The sequence below is a fragment of the Engraulis encrasicolus genome, chromosome 5 (assembly GCF_034702125.1).
Source record: "Engraulis encrasicolus isolate BLACKSEA-1 chromosome 5, IST_EnEncr_1.0, whole genome shotgun sequence".
Classification (NCBI taxonomy): Eukaryota; Metazoa; Chordata; class Actinopteri; order Clupeiformes; family Engraulidae; genus Engraulis; species Engraulis encrasicolus.
In genome coordinates, this window is record NC_085861.1 from 47303884 (window position 1) to 47325611 (window position 21728).

General features: G+C 43.3%; 5 non-coding genes across 5 annotated transcripts; all 5 read right to left on the bottom strand.

The window, feature by feature from the left end:
* Positions 1-14209: 14209 nt before the first annotated feature.
* On the bottom strand, positions 14210-14281 carry trnap-agg (transfer RNA proline (anticodon AGG)). The gene has a single exon. It is a non-coding gene; the product is annotated as a tRNA-Pro (tRNA).
* Positions 14282-14998: 717 nt separating this feature from the next.
* trnap-ugg (transfer RNA proline (anticodon UGG)) lies at positions 14999-15070 on the bottom strand. The gene has a single exon. It is a non-coding gene; the product is annotated as a tRNA-Pro (tRNA).
* A 470-nt stretch (positions 15071-15540) lies between these two features.
* Positions 15541-15612, bottom strand: trnap-ugg (transfer RNA proline (anticodon UGG)). The gene has a single exon. It is a non-coding gene; the product is annotated as a tRNA-Pro (tRNA).
* A 5487-nt stretch (positions 15613-21099) lies between these two features.
* Positions 21100-21171, bottom strand: trnap-agg (transfer RNA proline (anticodon AGG)). Its single transcript has one exon. It is a non-coding gene; the product is annotated as a tRNA-Pro (tRNA).
* A 387-nt stretch (positions 21172-21558) lies between these two features.
* Positions 21559-21630, bottom strand: trnap-agg (transfer RNA proline (anticodon AGG)). Its single transcript has one exon. It is a non-coding gene; the product is annotated as a tRNA-Pro (tRNA).
* Between the last annotated feature and the right edge of the window lie 98 nt (positions 21631-21728).

Consider the following 21728-nt stretch of genomic DNA (forward strand, 5'->3'; position numbering starts at 1 on the left):
TCGGCTTATTTAGCTTTTGCGCTATTATCGCCGAAGGTCTGGTAGGCTATATCGCACGTTTCAGACTGATCGCCAAACACAGTTTGAAATTTACACAAGGGCTTTAATGTCAAATGGATGGAAATAACATGAATGAATAGACAGGTGGCACGCCGCAACGAGGGGGTGTGTCGCTATGTCCGGGGCTATGATATAATTTTCTATAGCAACTGATGAAGGTGCTATGTCTCAGGGATTTGGTCTCCTTTCACATGGTAACTTATTCAATTACCTGCACATTCATGTCTCGCTATGTCCGGGGCTCATGCTTCTGTGCGTGCGCGATTGGGGGGATTAACTGGGCATGTTCGCACGTCTCCTTCTGTTCACTCTCAGTTGTCGAGCTGCTCGTATTTTCATGCGTCTTTGTCTTCTTAACATGCGCTGCGTCCCATACAGCTTCTGAATCGACAACTTTGCCATGTAATAAAACTGTTCTTGAAAGGCAAGCCATTTTCTTTGCAGTTCTTGTCGTCTTTGTCAGTAGGCTACGAGCCAAACGGCGACCTGCTCCAGCAGAGTTTGCTCCATTTTATTCTCCTCCTTTGTCGTTCTGTTGTTGTCCTTCTGTGATTTGGGGCGAAAGTGGGCTGTGCCCGACTGACGTTTCACAAACAAGGCGTGTACCTGAATGTGCCTGGGGTCGGCTATGAGTCCGATCAGGCAAAAAATGGCCCGGGCCGGCAGCTCCGAGCCGGCCACTCTCCTGAGCCCCGGGCGGCCCCGGGCCGCTGAAGCGCGGCTAATGAGACCAAGGCTAATGTGAACACCTGCCTCTCCTTGAGCACATTGCAGGGCCAATGTCACTCAGCCCCCTAAACCTGTGTATCATTTGTGTCATGTGTGGCTGCAAAGTAAGGGAGGTTATCAAAAGAGTTCAGTTGTGAATAACTAGACATCTTCGAACATAGGAGAAAAAAAAACGTTCATTCTGTAACCAAGGAGCTTCATCTGATTTCGTTTCTATACTGTATATGAGAGAGATGTTTAATGGTTTGTCTTAAACATGCTCATTTGCAAATCAGAATTTTCAGCCCACTTGGATTGAGGCCATGCTGGCCCGAAAGTGACCTAAGTCATTTAACCGCTTTGAGCGCAGCAGGTAATATAAACTAAGGGTCGACCGATATATCGGCCGGCCGATATATCGGGCCGATATTAGCGTTGTTCAGGTGTATCGGCATCGGCCGATACACATGGCCGATACGGCCGATACGCACCCAGCGTCATTTACAAGAGTCTTTCATGCAGATTATGCACAATTTTGTTTATTTTTTTATTATTATTTTTTTTTTACACAACTAAAGACTATTAAGAGTCTGTCATGCACATTTTTGTTTATTTATTGTTATTACTATTATTTTACATTTTTTTGTTACTTGTTCTTAACGTCAGTTCAGTCACTTGAAATATTTATTATTTTATGTTATTCAGGTTTTATAAAAGCACCAAGACACTTTATTTTTGTATTACTTGGTTGTTCATTGTTCATTGTTTTTTACTTAAAGTTCTACCTCAATTTGATTATGTTAAATAAATGGCTATTTATTTTTAACTTGAGACCTGGAATATTTGTCATTTTTTAAACTTTTTTTTTAACCCATATCGGTATCGGAAATCGGGTATCGGAAATCGGGTATCGGCCATGGGCCATGGGGAAAAAATCGGTATCGCATCGGCCATCAAAAAACCCGTATCGGTCGACCCCTAATATAAACCCAAACAAACACACCCAGCTTATAGTCTCACTGCCTAACCACGTGTGATGGCGGTGGTGGCAATGACCTGCAGAACAGTGAGATGTGCTCAACCTTCAAAATTGCTCAAAATTCACTCGGCCAATACATAGCACAGCAGCGCACACACTCAATAAAGTGAAGCGAGTGAAGTGAATGAGGCGAATGGCCATGGACTGAGAGTTGCCAATGGCTTGAATGACACCACGACTATTCACATACTCTTCACATACTCTACACATACTCTTCACATACAGGAAGTCAGACTATACAGTACATCCAGTTCGCTCAACAGGTGTTGGAGCACTTTCAGTTCCTGTAATATAGACACAGAAAAATAGGCCTGTGTCGTGCATATAGTGTAACTTCTAATAGTCTAACCGTCAAAATAACAGTATGGATCTCAGTTAAGCGTTACTTTCATTGGCGTTTCTTGGTGTTCCGTTTCTGCCAGACACACAGAGGTGACACCCTCAGACAGTTACCAAAATGGTACTTTTCCATCCTCACACCGACCTGGTTAACACGTTTTAAAATCTGCGTTGGGCGCAAGGCCACAGCTCTGCTGCGCAAAAAAAATCCAAGCGCCGCACTGTAACTGATCACCACGCCACGCTGTGAAACACTTGACAAAGGTGGCATTTCCCCACATGCTGTTTGGGGTGCACATGCACACACATCCTGCGCATCTCTGATAAGCAGACGTTTGGCGGAGAGGGTGACAATGCAGGCAGGTAGACACACAATGCTGAACATGTGCTGCGCACACCTTTAGGACACATGGCGCCCAAAAGGTAGGTGCAAGTGCCACTGCGACTTGGCAGTCGATGTGCAATTTCAAGGCATCTCTCTCTCTCTCTCTCTCTCTCTCTCTCTCTCTCTCTCTCTCTCTCTCTCTCTCTCTCTCCTCTCTCTCTCTCATCTCTCTCTCTCTCTCTCTCTCTCTCTCTCTCTCTCTCTCTCTCTCTCTCTCTCTCTCTCTCTCTCTCTCTCTCTCTCTCTCTCTCTCTCTCTCCTCATCCTGCCCTTTACGGCAGACTTTGGTAAAACAAGGAAACACAAGGCAGATGTCTACGGCTCCTGTTTTTAAAGGCAGTCCTCTTTTAGAGAGTTTCAGTTTGAGCACAGCGCATTATACCGCAGCATTAGGAGCTGTGGGAGGAGCAGAGGCCATGTAGTAGGCCACATTGACACTCTTCTTCCAAGACTCCAGCTTGGACTTGGCTCATAGAATGATTTATTCTGAAACAGGGACTGGTGAAAGAAGGGAAGCTACATTGCATTGAGTTATTTTAAAAAATGAAAGAAAAACACTTGTGCTCATTTCCACCTGTAGCCAAGTTATGTCAACATAGTCCCAAGCTTTCCCTTACCTCAAATCAGATCAGGTGAAGCCTATTGGCAGAAATAAAAAAAACTCTTGAAGCTCCAAAGTAAAGTCCTCAGACATGATAACTTGGAGACAAACAGCAAATGGGGAAACCTGAATCCAGACAGCATTCAGATACACAAATATGCAGATAATCGACACAATACACTTTGTCTAGACTGATGGCTAAATTCTCAGACTATGGCTGAAAGAATAGATCTGTTTTTGAAGAGAGAAACCAACACGCTCCAGGGATAACTGGTGTAGGAATGGCTCAATAGTTACAGCACAGGCCTTTACATCAGAGGGTTGCAGGTTCAGATCCCATCCTTACCAGCACCCATGGCTTAAGTGCCCTTGAGCAAGAAACTTAACCCCACATTGCTCCAGGGACTGTAACCAATACGCTATACCTAAATAGCTGTAAGTCACTTTGGATAATAAAAGTGTCAGCTGAGTGTAATGTAACTTTGGAGGTGCAGGTAGCGGGACGCATAGGCCTAGTTGCTCAAAGAAGAAAGCTACCGCACATTCTTTGCGGATATCGATCATCTTCTTGTATCTATCTAAAACTTTAAAAGGGTGGTTGACATGACGCCTTAACATTGGTTAAAAACCTACAAAACTGTTATTTTTCCTCTTAAAAACAAATGTCAATGAAAGAAGATGTGGTACATTATGTTTCATATTAGTCTTAGATGATAAGAAACATTTTTGTTAAGATTTATGTAAAGGTTTATATGTCAAACATCCTGCGGTGTGACTGTAACATTAATGAAACCTGGAATATAATATATATAAATTAATCAACAACATTTTGAATAATGTATGAAGCATTTGGCATGTTAGCATGAATATTAACTTCTATTAAGATATGTGAATATGAAAAAAAAACTCAAGACAGTAATATTAACTACAAGTTCAATTTCGTAACACAAATTGCGTCCTGTGGGGTGACCAGGAGATTTATTTGTCACTTTCACACAATTACTACAAGTAATACAGTGAAACCATGCAGTGAAATCAACAATGCATAGGCGTGTGTGGGTGGGGGTGGGGGTGCGGACCGTGGGTAGTAGTGTGTGTGGGGTGGGGGTTAAAGGAACAATAGTACAAAGAGCATGGGGAATATGTTTGTGCAGAATATTAATAATTGTATTGTATCTTACAGAAATGTCACACCAAGGATGTCACACCGCAGGGCACATTTTCCCAAAAATGGCAAAAATTAGGCGAAATTCCACGGACCACTAAGAGCTTTATTTTTTTCTATTTTCTTCAAATTTTTTCCATCATTTTTTTCAGGAATTGGAAAAACGTTTCTTTTTTTTGCGTTACGCCCTTAAACGTCAACCACCCAAAAACAAGTATGATGGTATAGATCTACCATTAGTTCTATGTGTTTGAGCTAAACTGACTGCTGAAGAAGGTAAGCATGGATGCATGTACACGACAAGGCAGAAGTGACTACTCAGTTATCCATTTATACGGAGAGAATGGGCTTGGGGATGATGAGTCAAGATCCATGACAAAGCTGACCAGAGTGGGCTTTCCTTGTGATTCATGGCCGGGTGTTCCCACAGCCATTTCCCCTATGGTGCACCAGGAACACCTGGGGTGGGTTCTCTAACCAGTGGCTTCTGGAATGAGCCAAATGAAAGAGTCATGTCCTGTGACACAACATCAGTTCTGTCAGTGGTCAAGTGTGTGTGGTGTGTGTGTGTGTGGTGTGTATGTGTATATGTGACTCAGTGATTTATTTTGTGTTTCTGAGTGTGTGAGGGACTAAATTGGGGTGCACGCGTCTGTGTGTGTGCCTGCGCGTAATGCAATGTTTTCCAGCACCACAGAATGAAAAGCAAGCATCAATTGATTCCCACATGTTTCCTGCCAGTGTGGTTCTTTCCCTCTCGCTCACACACATACCTATATTGAGAGAGAGAGAGAGAGAGAGAGAGAGAGAGAGAGAGAGAGAGAGAGAGAGAGAGAGAGAGAGAGACATGCACACAGTCAAGTATTAAATTACATTTAGCTGACACTTATATCTGTTATTACAGGGTGTTATAGGGTATAGTTCCTGTTGCAAGGTGGGATTAGGTGCTTAGGTGCTCAAGGACATTTCAGTTATTACCCGATACAAACTTGAAATGGGGGTCAATGGGGGTACACACATTCACAGCTGCCTAACTGCTGGGGACTTGCGGGGCTCAGGCATGCTTGTGACAACGAGTGGCTAACCGGGCGGTCACCAGCGGGACGTCACGTATGCAACGGGACCCAAAGAGCTGCTGATGCTCCCGTCCCTGTCCACTGTCCCCTGTCCAGTTCCCAGCCCTGCGCAGAACAATGACACGCTTCCTGCTATCTAATCTTCTGTCCTGAAAAGCCGGGCAGGGGTCCACAGCGGGTGGAGGAGTGGGGAGCGCGGGGCGACGGTGACGCCACAGGGCTCGCTCAGCAAAGTACACCAGACCAGACCCCACTCAGCAAAAGTGCACTCACGTCTGTCCTGTCTGACCTACTTTACCGTAGGATTCACCAGATCTGTTCTGTTCATCTAGTCGGGCACCCCACACACAGCACGAGCTCTGCATTGACTCATTGTAGACACCATCAGGGCTCTAAATTAACACCATCCAAATGCTGGTGAAATTTGACCATGGCTGGTAGAAAAGACCAACTTACTAGGTACTTTGACCCATTAGGGAGCGTGTATTTGGCTAGCAAGATTGATATCTTAATTTAGGGCAGTCATGGGTGAGTGGTTAGGGCGTCAGACTTGCATCCAAGAGGTTGCCGGTTCGACTCCCGACCCGCCAGGTTGGTGGGGGGAGTAATCAACCAGTGCTCTCCCCCATCCTCCTCCATGACTGAGGTACCCTGAGCATGGTACCATCCCACCGCATTGCTCCCCATGGGGCGCCACTGAGGGCTGCCCCCTTGCACGGGTGAGGCATAAATGCAATTTCGTTGTGTGCAGTGTTCACTTGTGTGCTGTGGAGTGCTGTGTCACAATGACAATGGGAGTTGGAGTTTCCCAATGGGCTTTCACTTTCTTTCACTTTAATATCTATTAGCCATTTTGGCCCGTGATGAAAAAAGTTAATTTAGAGCCCTGGACACCATCCTCAGGACAACTTTGCACCGTGCTTTCAGTTTGCCATGTTACATCATTTCATGTACTGGGGGGGGGCGATTTGAAAATGAAAGTCCCACTTTGTTACTGTGTGTGTGAGCAGTGCAAGCCACAGCAGAAAACAAAATCCCACTTATGCAGAACCTGGTGCAAAGGGGGCAGCCTAACCAGCATCCCAGGGGAGAAGAGAAGAGCATGGGGATGGTACGACTTTATCAGGGTGTCTCAGTAAGTCCAGGTGGGGGAGACTTCTTATCTAGGGCTGTAACGACACACCCAACTCACGATTCGGTTCGCATCATGATTTTTGACCTACGGTTCGATAAACCCCACGATTTCTGAAATGTATCTCATTTGAAGCTTGGCACTATCACATTATAGCATATGGTTGTTTTCTGGAATGAAGGATAACAAAACTTTGAAAGGGCGTATCACGATACTGCCTCTTTACATCACGATACAGTATCGTGACTCTGAGTATCACGATTTCTCGGTTCGATCCAATATTTTTACAGCCTTATTCCCGTCACTCCCTGGCCCCCACCCAGCTGTGTCAGTAATCAAACCAGCAATCCACTACTTAAACACATTTCAACACTTTTTTGTTATTTATTCTTGCTTAAATTTCATATTTGGTGTCTGGTCAAATACATTTTAATACTACTATTTGTTCATTTTAGGCCTGATATTTGTTATGTTATGAACTGGCAAAGTACCCTTCAACATTGACTTGAGTTTAACACACTGACTGCTACAGGTAGTGTTTGTAATGATCAAATGTATTCAAATGATGGAACATTTGGAATTGAAAAAGGCTTAGAATGAGAAAATAACATGGCCCTTCTTATTCCAGCATGACAGCAACCGTGTAGACTGGACCAGTCAGGATTATCACTCACTCACTCACTCACTCTCTCTTGATCTCTCTCGGTAGGCTGGAACAGATGTGTAGAAAGAGCACACTGGAAATATGGCCTTGAACCACAAAAGGAAGCAGACAGACAAAAGACAATAAGACTGGCTGAGAATGAGAAGCCATGAGAGAGAGAGAGAGAGAGAGAGAGAGAGAGAGAGAGAGAGAGAGAGAGAGAGAGAGAGAGAGAGAGAGAGAGAGAGAGAGAGAGAGAGAGAGAGAGAGAGAAAGAGAGAGAGAGAGGAGTGGAAGATGAAAGAGACTTGTTGAGACCCCTCTTAGCAAACCCACGGGAACAGAGTGACATTTCCTTTCAAGATGAGCCATTGTAATATCTCCATATTCCTTTGCAGATCCATTGGGGAGAGAAAGAACGCAACAGAAAAAGGCTATGGCTTAAAGGATAAAGAAGGAAAAGGTCTACCTGACTGGTGGTATAACATTAACCCTTCCATGCCCATTACTACCCATTACGCTGACTAGACACACAGGCGTGAACTAAACCATAACCATGTTTCTGTGCAAATGTTCAACTCTTGTGTTGCGGCAGTAACTTGGAGTGTAATGATTTTCAAAGGGTGACTGGTCCTCTATTGCGAGATAAACCATGAAAAAGTGGCAGCCTACAAGACCAAGACAGGTGTCCACTTTGAGGAAGAAAATGGGGGGCACTGGGAGAACTGGGAGGCACTTTTGGAAGAAAATTGGGGGCACTGGGAGCCACCAAAGAGTCACTGGAAAGGCACAACTGCAACTAGGCTACTTCACCACATTTAAGGCATTTTTCCATACAAAACTCGGCTGTGTGGTGTTGTGTGGAGCTGCACATCCCTGATGCTACACAGGGTCATGGCTCCTCATAATTACCAATGAAGGTTCAAAGCTTCATTCACACACATACACACGCACACTCCCGGTCTGCAGCTGGTGTCTCCGGGTTGCTATGGTTACCACAGGGAAGTGGGATACTGCGCCTGGCAATCACGATGAACGCGCCCCTGCGCCACAGCGCGCATAGGTGGAGTGAGGGGAAGTGAAGGCTGACCGATACCCCCTCGCCTCTGAAAACAATTATGTATTTTAATGATACACACACCTAATATTACTCCAAAACAATCATGAAAACACCGGGCGTTTCCACTCAGTTAACTTCCCATTGCGCTCTGCGTAATCTGTTTTTTCCCTTTATTTTGGAGAGGGCGTCTCATTCGAATAACAAATGCGCATGAACGAGTGGGGCATAGGCCGCTTGTTCATGTGATAAACGTTAGGTACATGATGGCTATTTCACTAGGTTTTTGTCCGTCTTTCCCAAAAGTCTGGTAGCATGCGTAAAAAGGTCCCCACGAATGGCCTGGACGTTGGTCAGCTAGCTAAATGTAAAACTTTTTTTGCAGTAAACAGAGATCTCTTTCCTCGTTCAGTGTGAGGACTTCGGGAACAATGAACAAACAAATGTTATATTTTTATAGCCTAGAAGACATGGCATAGGCCTACTTTTAAATCAGATATTTCAGTCGAAGTAGGCTACAATGGAAGTGAATGTGATTGTAACTGGTAAAACCATACCAACTGGCATTAAACAATCAACAGCAGCTATTGCTGATTTCAGAGCCTTGGATGCTAAAACGCAGTGGGAGAAGATGGAGTTGGCTTTAAAAGAGCCTATGCTCGTTTCACATGATAGACGCGATAGCCACTTAATTGACATTGTTTTAGTAGTGAGATCTCCTAAATTCTGCATGGAAATCTGACATAGCTATTGGAGGCGAGCTACTTCCGAGTGTTGATAAAAGTGATGAACCCAGGAAGATGCAAAACCCGGCGCGTGGTGTCGCCTACAGATGGGAAGATAGGCTAGTCACGCACAAAACACGAAAGGTAAGAACAGTGACTACATGATTTATCTTTCACGAAACTCACAATGTGATGCGCTGCGCTTCGTGGGCCACTTATTTTAGCACTTACTATTATTCACCGTTAGAGTGACGTAGTCGCTACTCCTCGTAGCCTGTGCTACGATACTTCCTGGCGCACACATGGTCCCCAACAACAAAAGACGCGATGATGAAGCTCACTTGATTTCTCTCTTGTATCAACTCACAGTGTTTAACACCGTAATACTAATATAGATACTGGCTAGTTGATCGATGTATAAACAACATCTCAAAGTAAACTAAAAGGGAACAAAACATCATTATCCATATCCCCACCCCCATATCTTCCTCCCTCTCTTCTTTCAGAGAGCCCTGAAAGAGCCCTTATTCTGCTGAGAACATGGCCAACAGTTTGACTACCCAAGTTTAGAATTGTATATGTTTCTGGCTCTGGTACTCACTGTTGTTAAAAGTGGCCGCATCTGTTCTCCCCGTTCTTCTTCCATTTGTCCAATGGGCCTCTCTGTACCGAGTTGTTCCGTTCCCTCTCCTCCGGCAAATTTGAATACACTATCGAATTGCCCCTTTTACGTGTCACGGCCGCCAACACGACCGACCGGCAATTTTACATACGTTAACACTCCCTAGGCCCACCCATTTCAGACAGGCAGGTCACACAAGCCACATAATCTACAGCGACGAGCGTCTATTGGCCAATAGACTAGGCAAAAATGAAAAGAGGCGTATAATGACCGCCCATCCAGGAGTGGCTTGCGTCTGACAAAGAGCCATGCAGTAGGCCTAGTCTTGGTGGTGCCCCTGACTGTGTTCCAAAGCCTTAACCTGTTTTGTCTGGCAAGTTTCCATTAGTTTCTGTAACTGGTTACTACTAGGCCTATTAGTTGTTATTGTAAAATAGACGGTCATAGTATAGCCTAATCTATATAGCAAATAATTGGTGAAACAACAGGGATCCAATGGGTTCAAATGAAGGGAAATTGTTCCTGGAGCCCTCACAAGTTGATTAGGGTCATAGAAAAGGTCGGTGGGGGATATCCATCAATTAAGACAGCTAGGTTTAAACAATCAGTGAATTCAAAGCAGTGTCTTGCACTTTCTGCTCTTGCATATTTTGTTCTCCTTGAGCTCCTGCATTTACTTGTGCCCAATCACTTTAGATAAAATAACATTTTGACTGCTATGTGAAAACTAAAGCATCAAAATAATATTCACATGGGATGATAAACCCATGCAAGCAAGTAAATTGAAAAGTAGAGTGTCACATAGGCCAGACATCATAGCAAAACCTGAGGGACAATGTAACAGATTGGACTGCTCACATAAGGCAATCCCAGTCCAATCTGTCCTCCGCCATTGTCAATGGTGGAACAATCTACCAGCTGCTGCTACAAGAGCAGGGTCACCTCTCTCCCAAAATTCAAGCAGCTTGTGAAGACATCTCTCATCCGAGACTGTTTCCCTTCCTAAGAAAGCTAGCCCTACTAATCTGTAGTAACGTTGTTATGCCTGTGCTCTATGTATTTTCCACCACACATTGTATGCTGACACAATCTCTGACAATGTGACTGCTGCCAATTTGGTGACATGTCATTTTTTTGTCTCTTTCGACTTGATTTGACTGGACAGTGGGAGAGGTGGACAGGAAGCGAATTGGGGGAGTTAGACGGGGAGGGGTTGGCAAAGGACCCTGGCCGGGAATCGAACCCGGGTCAGCCGCATGGGAGGCGAGTGCCCCACCGGTTGGCCACGGCAGGGCTGGTGACATGTCATTTTAAGCTCCATTGTGCTGACCTCTCAATAATCGGTCAGTTTCCCTTTGAGACGCCAAATTACTATTATTCTTGGCCAAATTCTGAGTCAGGAACCTATAGGCTATATTTTAACAAAATTGTTGCCACAAACTATTCTGGATTTTATGCAAACAATAATAAATCATGAATTATTGATTGATTGAAACCCTTTTAACTCAAACCTCATCAACTCTTTCAAGATCCAGTTTGTCACATATAGCTAGTTCATCATTTGGATATTAGTTCAGTTTATGTTCCTCAGAGAACTTTTTGAGGGGTCCCTCTTAGAAGCAACTGAGGGTTATTTGGGAACATTTAGCACAAGGTTCTGTTGCAGACAGGTAGCCAATGCTGCTTTGGGTTAGTGTTTTTTTTTTTTCATTTCACAGCAAACTGTGTACACCATGTGCTGCTGTGACAATGTTTAGAGGGAAAGTCACTGGAACATGTCAGATGTGGATGATTAATTTGTGCTTTTATTTAGAGCAGTGCCAACTCACATTTTCACTTTGAACTCAGTCCTTTACCGTGGCACGCCAGACAGTGAAGACAGTGAAGAACAGGAGCGCTGAGGATACCTTTCTTTTCAATGGGACAATGTTCTCAAGGTATCCTGTAGTTAGTAGGTCATAAGGGCAGGTATGGATGAACAGCTTAAATTCCTTTATCTTTATTACCAGACTGCATTGTGTTGTTTCCCTAAAGATTGTGCTTATATTGATGGCTTTCAAATGAGGACTTTGTTTCATTAATCCACACTTAATATGTGTCTCTCTCTAATGTCCTGTCTCCTCTCGCACTGTACTGTCAATAATAAAGGCCCAAAAAAATGTCATGATTTTTTTTTTAAACTTGTGTCACACATTTTGATGGGATTGGACAAAATAATAAAGCTGCCCTGTACAAAGTGATCACAGTCAGGGGCGGTTCTAGACCAAAATTACCAAGGGGGCCGAGGTGGGGCCATTATTTTTTCAGGAGGCCCATACATTGGCATAAATCGTATGAATTGGCAAAAGAGATACATTTTTTAATGTTAGGAATATGTAATGTACAAAAATGTATATCATGTTGCAGTCATTGGCTGTTAAGCACAGGGGCCACAGCAGTGGCCAATCTACAGGGGAAATCTACTCGCCCACTCTAGCCCCTGTCTAGAACCGCCCATGATCACAGTCTGACAGGCACTTTCATTAAAGCAGTCTGTCTGGCAGTAATGCTGGTAACTGCAGAAGGGGGGGTCACTTGTCAAAGTAGCTAGCACCTTGGTGCTCATAATGCCTTTATTAATTACCTTACTCACGCGTGGCACAGGACGCCTGGCAGGGATGTTTTGTTGTTGGTCTGGCTCCCTTTGATCTCAGGTGCTTTCGCAGAACCCACCGTGTGCACACCTCGCTCTTTGTTCCTAAATCTGGGAACAAATACTTTAAAACGCTTTGAAGCTGGAACTGAACAACCACAGGAAACGCTGAGTCGAATGACCATAATGCCTGTTTAGCCTCACTGACTGACAACAAAATTGACTTTAACAAAAACATTTTTTTTAAATTCACTGCGTCTATAGTAGCATGAAAGCTGCAGAAATTTTGGTCAAATGATCATTTGAATAAACAAATAGTCTCAAGGTATTAACTCATAAAATGAATTGTCTGGGAATCCATATCATTAGGGCCATACGGAGAAAAAAATGATGGTTGAAAACTTTTAGGCCTGCAGAGTCATTGAGTGTTAAAAAGAGTAGCTGCTGCTGTTGTGCATCTTAAAAGCAGACCCATATCATATCCATTAGAAATGTACAGGATCCAAGATCCGGTTCCGGATCCGCCATCTCTAATATCCATATCATATACTTCACTGTAGTAGGCCTACTTCTTGACCTGTAGCCGAGACCGCAATGTTTTAACTTATATGAGATGTTAGGACAGGTTTGTTTGTATGAAAGGCTGCAGCATCCTAATTCAGCTCTCTGTGTTTAGGTGCAGTTCTCTCTTCATCTTTTTTGGTCACTTTTATTTCCTCCTTTCTGCAAGTAGTGAGAGGTGTGCGTATGAGGGTCCTTATGTTCTAGAGCAGTGATTCTCAAAGTGTGGTCTGGGGACCACTAGTGGTCCGCGACAGAGCTCAGGTGGTCCGCGAGGGGATTTCTATTTTTCCAAGACAAGCTATCAGTAAGCTATATTTGTAACATTATTACAAAGCTAAACATAGCTGAAGTCTGTTTTTCAGCACAATAAGACTTGTAATGTGAATAAAAAGTAGCCTATGTGATCAGCCCCTAAATTAGACGTGTCAAATTAGCAACCGTCAACTGTCAATTCAATTGACAAGTGGTCCCTGAACATTTTTTGGGGGACAAAATGGTCCTCGGACTGAAAAAGTTTGAGAAACACTGTTCTAGAGCATATTCTAGGGCAGTCATGTGTAAGCGGTTAGGGCGTCAGACGTGTAGCCCAAACGTTGCCGGTTCAACTCCCGACCCGCCAGGTTGGTGGGGGTAATAATTAACCAGTGCTCTCTCCAATCCTGAGCATGGTACTGTCCTGCCGCATTGCTCACTTGGGGTGCCATTGGGGGCTGCTCCCTTGCACGGGTGAGGCATGTGTGCAGTGTTCACTTGTGTGCTGTGGAGTACTGTGTCACAATGACAATGAGAGTTGGAGTTTCCCAGTGGGCTTTCACTTTCACAATGTGTTTGCAATAGAGAGAACCCCACAAATATAAACATTATGACCAAACCTTGGCAAATTAAAAAGTTAAATAGTTACTTTCACATGTAAACAATGATAGCTATGGGCTGTTGTGTAGGGACGCTGCCTAGCTGTCATTAATATTCTGACAGAAAGTTCAATCACCCTACACAAACAAGATATGTTGTCATTGTACTCCCCCCTGCTGGTCAAAATTGTACCTACAAGTATCAAACTTTTTTTTTGTTGTTAATAAAAGAATGATACAATGTGTTCATATGCCCATGCCCTGACTGTGCCAGCCAGGCCACTTAATATTTTTCAGCTGTCTTATGCTGCAGTTTGTTGTGCTTTTTGTTGACACTGTGTTGCCACTGTTCATTGTATGAAAAGTTATTTGCGTGTATGAATTACATGAACTGTTGTTATTGTTTGCTATTAATGGCCACATTAATTATAAAGGCTGCCCTAAATCCTTGAAGCCATGTGCAGTAGCCCATTATTGTAAAGCACTTTGCAAATGCTCTTCTCAGCCAGTTTATCACACTTAAGATATTTACTGTTAAATATTTCACAACACTCATTATGGCACTATTTTGCCTTATTTATCTTGCTTCCAAGTTTACTGAAAAGTTACAGGGCTCGTCCGGGATTTGAACCCGGGACCTCTCGCACCCTAAGCGAGAATCATACCCCTAGACCAACGAGCCATATTTTGAAATAATTTCCTTTGGAGTTCGGATGGTATTCTGTGAGATTGTATAGTAAACTTAATATATATATTTGAAATCATGTTCAAATTGCACTTCGGACATTTTCCCTACACACGTAGGCCCACTGCTTACAAAATGAACTCCCAAGAACACGGCAATTTGATCTAAAAATTGATGGCACATTCACTTCAATATTGTGCAGGGGGATGCCACGTCAAACCCCAAATCCTTAAAATACCGGTACTTTGCTTTCAGTGTTTCAAAGGACTTGGTAGCCACCTAGTGGTAAGTACTGTGCTACTGTAGTGTTGTCGTTGTGCATGTCCACAGAGCAGCAACTGGTGGTGCCCGAGAGACCACGGGCAGGCGTTGCAGTCGACTGCATAGGCTACATTCTGGTTTCTTTACACAGCGAGTTTATGCGAGCGTACACGAGTTTATGTGGCTTTGTAATTTTAAATGAGGAGTAGCATCAAAGGAGGGTGAAGTGAACAGTGAAAACCCGTACATTTTTTGGAACTTTGTGCCAACATTGATTTATGGGATTTTGGAGGTTAGGCTACATAGTATACAGTCAAGGCAACACATGCCTACTTCATTCTGTGTATTACAGATCATACAGGGCTTGACCTACGTGTATCTGTCCATTAGAGGAACAGCCCTTGTATGACCACACATAGGTTGGAATCTTCAGAATACTGTCAATGAAAACATGGGCTCGTCCGGGATTTGAACCCGGGACCTCTCGCACCCAAAGCGAGAATCATACCCCTAGACCAACGAGCCGGTATGCGGACAGTAAAATCGTCTCTATATCACTGTACATTGCTAATGATGGCAATACAAAAAAAATAATAATGTGTGTAAAACATGGTTGCCTGTATGAGGAGCGGACAGTAGGACCGTAGCTGTCATGGAGGGACCAGTTTTGTCTGTGTGTGAGTTGGAGAGGAGTGTATATTATTGAACAGATAGTTGGAAAGTGGGAGGGGAGGACCGTAGGCTACCTGTCATGAAAGGACCGATTTTGTCTGAGTCTGAGTTGGAGAGGCAGAGTGCGCTCTGGTCTTCCTCCTCTCCAACCACAGGATATGTACAGACAGTGAATGGCAATCCTATATTTTAACGATGAAGTTTCATGTCAGATTGCAATGCCTTGCGTAACCTCATTATCAATTTCATTTGACACGCCACCAGAGGCGGACGCCTTCAAACCGGGTTTCAAATTTCATCTCTTAGGAGTGAATTTAAAACTCGGGCTCGTCCGGGATTTGAACCCGGGACCTCTCGCACCCAAAGCGAGAATCATACCCCTAGACCAACGAGCCGGTTCGGTTATCAATGATGTGGTTACCGTATATATACTTATTATTTAGTGTAAATGAAATGACTTCAGAAATATTCATTAGAAACATAGGCTAATAATACAATCAATAGTGGAGCAATTACCTCAAATAATCTTTCACTTGGTGATACAAGCATCAAATTTGGTTCAGAGGTGCTCCAGACCCTACCCTTTTAGAAAAGGTCGCTATCCAGGTGAAAAAACAAAATGGCGGCCATTTTCCAAGATGGCCGCCAATTGAACTGCTTTTAAATGGCTTTTATGTATATGTTGATTGACTGATCATATTTTGAATATTAATGTATGGAAATATATTATGTTGAGCATGGCAAATTCAATTATACACTCAAAAAAAAAACGAAAATATTGGAAATTATAGTATTTTCATAATTACATGTAAATAAACTAACACTCACTGAATGATTCTAAATATTACAAAAACAGTATGCCTATAATGATTACATGTTTGTTGTTTGGGTTTGTTGTTTTGGTAGGAAAACTCTCTGATGCACATGTTGGATTAGCTCTTTTTAGTCCTCACATTTGCAGGAACATAACTGTGTACAGTTGAGGCTAAAGCAATAGCATTTGCATCTTCCTCGGCAGTCAGTCTTGCATCCACATTTTGTCAGTTGCTGGCAACTCTCTGCAATTGCAGGAAGCTTTGACCAGAGAACTTTCCAGGTCTCACCATCTTTTTGCCACCCCCATTTGGCAGGGCTTTCAATTTGCATTTTGCAAGGGTTATACAATACCCTTACAGAGATATAAAGTGCAAGACTGGGCAACAGCAGGCATACATAGAACATGTATTAAGAAGAGGTATTGTTGTACATATTCAGTTATGTCCTATTGTGACGATTCTGACATGGTGATAGTAGCATTGTGAAATAATAATAAATATAAAGTAAGCAATTGTAATGTGCAATATTTACAACTAGTTGGTATCCAGTACAGTCATTAAGTAACAGGCATGAAGCAGCAGCAATATGTGTGTGCATGTTTGTGTGTGCTTTTGAGTTAGTTCAGTGTGTGTGTGTGTGTGTGTGTGTGTGTGTGTGGTGTGTGTGTGTGTGTGTGTGTGTGTGTGTGTGTGTGTGTGTGTGTGTGTGTGTGTGTGTGTGTGTGTGTGTGTGTGTGTGTGTGTGTGTGTGTGTGTGTGTTTTGAGTTAGTGCAAGTAGAATGTGCAATCACAATTCAGTGTTGAGGGGGGGCTATCAGTGATAGGAGGGAAGATTAAGAGGTGTATGAAGGTCTTTGCCAGCTTGGTGGTACGGGAGCGGAGGCACCTGCACCTCTTTCCAGAGGGCAGGAGACTGAACAGTTTGTGTGCAGGGTGACCTATGTCCTTGGTGATCATCAGTGCTTTTCGGGTGAGGCGAGTGGTGTAAATGTTCTGCAGGGAGGGGAGTGGCGCTCCAATGATCTTCTACGCTGTGTTCACCATGTGCTGGAGTGTCTTCCTGTTTTGCTCTGTGCAACCTCCTCCCCACACTGTGATGCAGCTGGTCAGGATGCTCTTGATGGTTCCTCTGTAGAATGCTGTTATGATGGAGGGTGTAGCACTTGCCTTCTTCAGTTTGCGCAAGAAGTAGAGGCGCTGTTGGGCCTTCTTCGCCAGTGATGATGTCTTTGTGGTCCAAGAGAGGTCGTCACTGATGTGCACTCCAAGGAATTTTGTGGTAACAGTTGTTTTTGGCGCCTCTGAAAGTTGACAACAATCTACTTGGTCTTGTTGACATTCAGTAGGAGGTTGTTGTCCTTGCACCATCTGACCAGCAAGTCTACTCCTTCTCTGTAGTGAGTCTCGTCACCCTTAGTGATGAGGCCCCCCAGTGTTATATCGTACGCAGACTTCATCAGATGGTTAGTGCAATGGGTTGTTTGCAGTCATGTGTCAGCAGCGTGAACAGCAGGGGGCTAAGCACACAACCTTGCTGGGCCACCGTGCTCAGGGTCAGGGTGCTTGAGGTGTTGTTCCAGACATGTACTGCAGTTCAATGGATTTTTAGCAGACATCTTGTGTAATACGGTTAAAGGCCGAGGGGCTATCCTTTTACCACCCAACCGTACAAAATGAGATATGGCAAGGTTCAGTCATCTTCTGCCCAGCCGGGCTCCGCCCTACCGGTGACAGCTACACACAGTAGGGCCAGGAGCTTGCTCAATCCCGCTACAGCGGGATCTCCACCCACTTTGTCTGGAACCAATCAACTGAGCATTTTCAACCGTCCTGGGTAGAGGCGTGTTCAAGGCAGTGACGTGGTTTATGCAGAGACGTTCTATTGGGCTAAGAAATGTTTGGTTTAAACTTCGCCACAGCCCTCAACCAGTAGCAAGCCGAGGGAGGCGGGTTAACCAGGCCATGGAAACAAAGTTCGCCCTGTATGGAAACGCTAATCGTTATAGTCCTGGTCAAACCAGAATCGCGGTATGTGATCTGAAGTCTATGAAAATCAGGCAACTTCTGCCCTACACCCAGCCTGATCATTCATCCCGTGTCATTTAAGTCCCGTGCGATCTGTATACCATCTGGGTAACTGAAGCCCCGTTACCCTTGGCTCGGGTTTCCCGTGCTGGCACATCCTGTCAATTCAGGTGCGGCTATCTAACTAAATTTCTAACTACACTAACTACATTTCTAGTTAAGCTATATAGAGGGTCTTATTAGATAGCATATGGGAGACTATAAATACTAACAACTAAAGTGAGTATACTACTAAAAGAGTTAGTAAACTACAACTACAGCTATTGTACCACAAGCCGACACTGATCCCCATGAGTCTCACAGCAGTGATGTCTCCAGTGTTTCCTGGTTGTGCTATAACATCACTCTAATACAGAATGTAAACAAAATTGTTTTATGACATTGTATTCCAACACTGATGGCAAGGTTAGTATGTATTAATGAATACCTGCTATCGGACAGCTGTATGTCATAAATATGCATTTTCAGTTATGTAAGGCCTGCCATTTTGAAAAGTGGTGGCCATTTTCTGATGAAATATTGATACTATTAAGTTGTCCTGGTCAGAATTCATACATTTTAATATTATTTATATTCCATCACTCAGATGTCAGCTTTTTTCACCTTTAATGAGGCGGCCATCTTGAAAAATGGCCGCCATCTTGTTTTTTCAGCTGGATAGCGACCTTTTCTGGCAGAGTAGGCCCTGGAGAACCCGTGTACCTGATTTGGTGCTTGTATCACCAAATGAAAGATTCTTATGGAATATTGACTTAACAAGCCTCACTACAAGTCGGCCATGGTACGCTCTAGGCTTCAAAGTATAGTGGGCTGAAATCCATGCTTACATGACACACCCTGGTAGCTGAAAGCTATTGCATTCTACATCAAGCCAGGTGTGGACGAGTGGACTCCAAATTTTGTTCTCTGTTAAGACCTGAAAAACGTACCGTGATGACAGGGTCACCATTACATATTTTACGCATTACGCACAGCGCGCAACATGCGTAATGGGGATGTCGTGCCGAAAAGCGAGTCCCTGCCAGAACACGACTGCCTTCATTGAAACCAATGGAAATCGATGACCAATTTTTCCGATATTTTTTAGCCATTTTTGCAGACAAATCCGACACAATTTAACCCTATCCAGACCGGGCTTTTTTGGCATTCCTGGGACCGGGGGGGGGCTCTTTTGGCCCCCCCCTCATAACTTAGGAACCGAATGGGGTATGACCACCAAACTTGGAGGAGATGATCTTCAGCCAAAAATCTATGATTGACATCAGTTTGGTGTCGTTATTGGGTATTATGACGTCATTATGATGTCATTTCCTGATTTCATTGCCCAAATGTCACCTTAATGTATTTTCCATCTAACTTGGGTAATGCACGTGAATTATAGTTATTATGTGCATCAGACCACTTCAAATGTTCACAAGGATTTCTGATGCTAATAAAAATATCAAAAAACATGGAAAATTACGTGACAAAATCACGTCGTAGATATGGCAAAGCGGCGTCAGTTTCTTATAACATTGCCGCAAGCAGTTAGCCATCAACAACAGTGTACATTATTACTAAATTTGCAGGGTATGATCTACATAAGACACACAAGCAGTGAGAAATAAAAAGAAGAAATAAAATTGAGGTGAAATGTGCATTGGTAAAGATCAAAGTAGCTATTTGATTTTAAATGTGATGGCGTCATCAAATTAGCATAAATTAGCATGAATTAGCATAAAATGCTAACTTATAATGATAATTACTTAAGCTAATATTATATTTGGTAAAGTTATGCTGATGTAATGGAATAACTATACCATAAGTAGTATGCAATAAGGAGGGTACACTGATGAGACTTAGATCAGTGATTTTGGGTCAGGCGTACCTGTCAGAAAGCCGTTGCCATGGCAACAACAAAAATGATACACCTAATCTTTTGGTATCACACTGTAGCCAACTTCATTTTAGGAAAAGTCATCAAGTTTCGTAGCCATAGCTTAAGTCATTCAGGAGTTATACGACATCAAAGTTGGTGCGGGCACTTTTTGCCCCCCCCCCGGTCTGGATAGGGTTAAGATGGAAAGCCTACCAATAAAGCAATTTAAGATGGAAAGCCTACCAATAAAGCATCTACATTCCTTCTGGAAGTATTACAAAGAGCTGGTTACAATTTCAGTATTATTTCCATAAAATAATCGAAGAATTGTCATAACAAATGTTACGGTTTCATTAAAATAGCTCATATTAAGTGGAGGACGAGTAATGTTTCATAAGCATATTTTTAGTTCATAAATCATGTAATTCATTCTGCAAAAATTAGTATAATTTTCTCTCCAAAAATGTCATTGGTTTCAATGAGGGCACTCGTGTTCTGCCAGGGACTCGCTTTTCGGCACGACAGGGACCCCTGCTTATCTGACTGGTTCATTTCAAAGGTTGAGAAGTAGCTAACAATAGTTCAATATTTTTTGTAATAGTATAGGTAATATACAATATGACTCATCTCAGATACGCATGGGGAAATTAACAGTACCAAACTACACAAAATAAATTGACACCATTAAAGCTGTCTAATTAATTTCCTTCACTGCCTTTCTGCCCTGTATGCGTGTTCTGATTTGGTTAGACAGATTGGCTCAATATCTATCTAGCACTTGATTACACATAGTGCTTCCCGCAGATTTAGTTAATCAAGGTGGTGGGGGTGTTAAAAGTATTGAGCAACTTTAGAAATGACTTTCACAACACGAACTCTTTATCTTTTCAGGGGACCTAGGCAATGTGGTAGGTGTTTCTTGTCAAGGTGGCCAGTGCCACCGTAACAATAAAGTGCTGTACCGATTAGGCTGCACATTCTCATCCCTCGTCGTTGAGTGTTCAATGCACTATTTATTACACTAGAGATACGAATCTTATTGTGACAACTATCACTACTGCGGATTGAAGATTCATGACGACCAGCCATCGCACCGATTTCAAACACAAATGGAAAAGATTCAGGGCTCGTCCGGGATTTGAACCCGGGACCTCTCGCACCCTAAGCGAGAATCATACCCCTAGACCAACGAGCCGCCGAGATTAAGTCATGATAAATCTAGTCAAGTTCAAATTTACTACATGTGACGTATCTATTTCCCATTGTCACTAATGACATAAATGCAAAACAAGCTGGGCCGCTTCTCCATGCAAAGTTCAACCACTGCCTTGTTCATGTGCAGAATATGTTGAATTAGATAATACGTTCAGAAAATCCTTACTTAAAATATATTAAACCAAGGTGAAATTGGACAGGCTCTACTTATGTGGGTCGTGAGATTGAAATAGACAGTCACATATGTTGTGCACAAATCCCCACCTTCGTTGTTTGCTCACATGTACCTGGATAGAAGTTACATGCTGAGTTCAGCAAATATACCATGCCCACTATTCTTGAATTTGCACCTCCTGGGTCAAAAGCAGGGCTCGTCCGGGATTTGAACCCGGGACCTCTCGCACCCTAAGCGAGAATCATACCCCTAGACCAACGAGCCAATATGAAATTTTCATATCCTCCAATAGTATTTCTTCATCTTCAAACATGCCACGTTGACTAATTTTGGACTTCCACAACTTTTCTTTCCCAAATAGT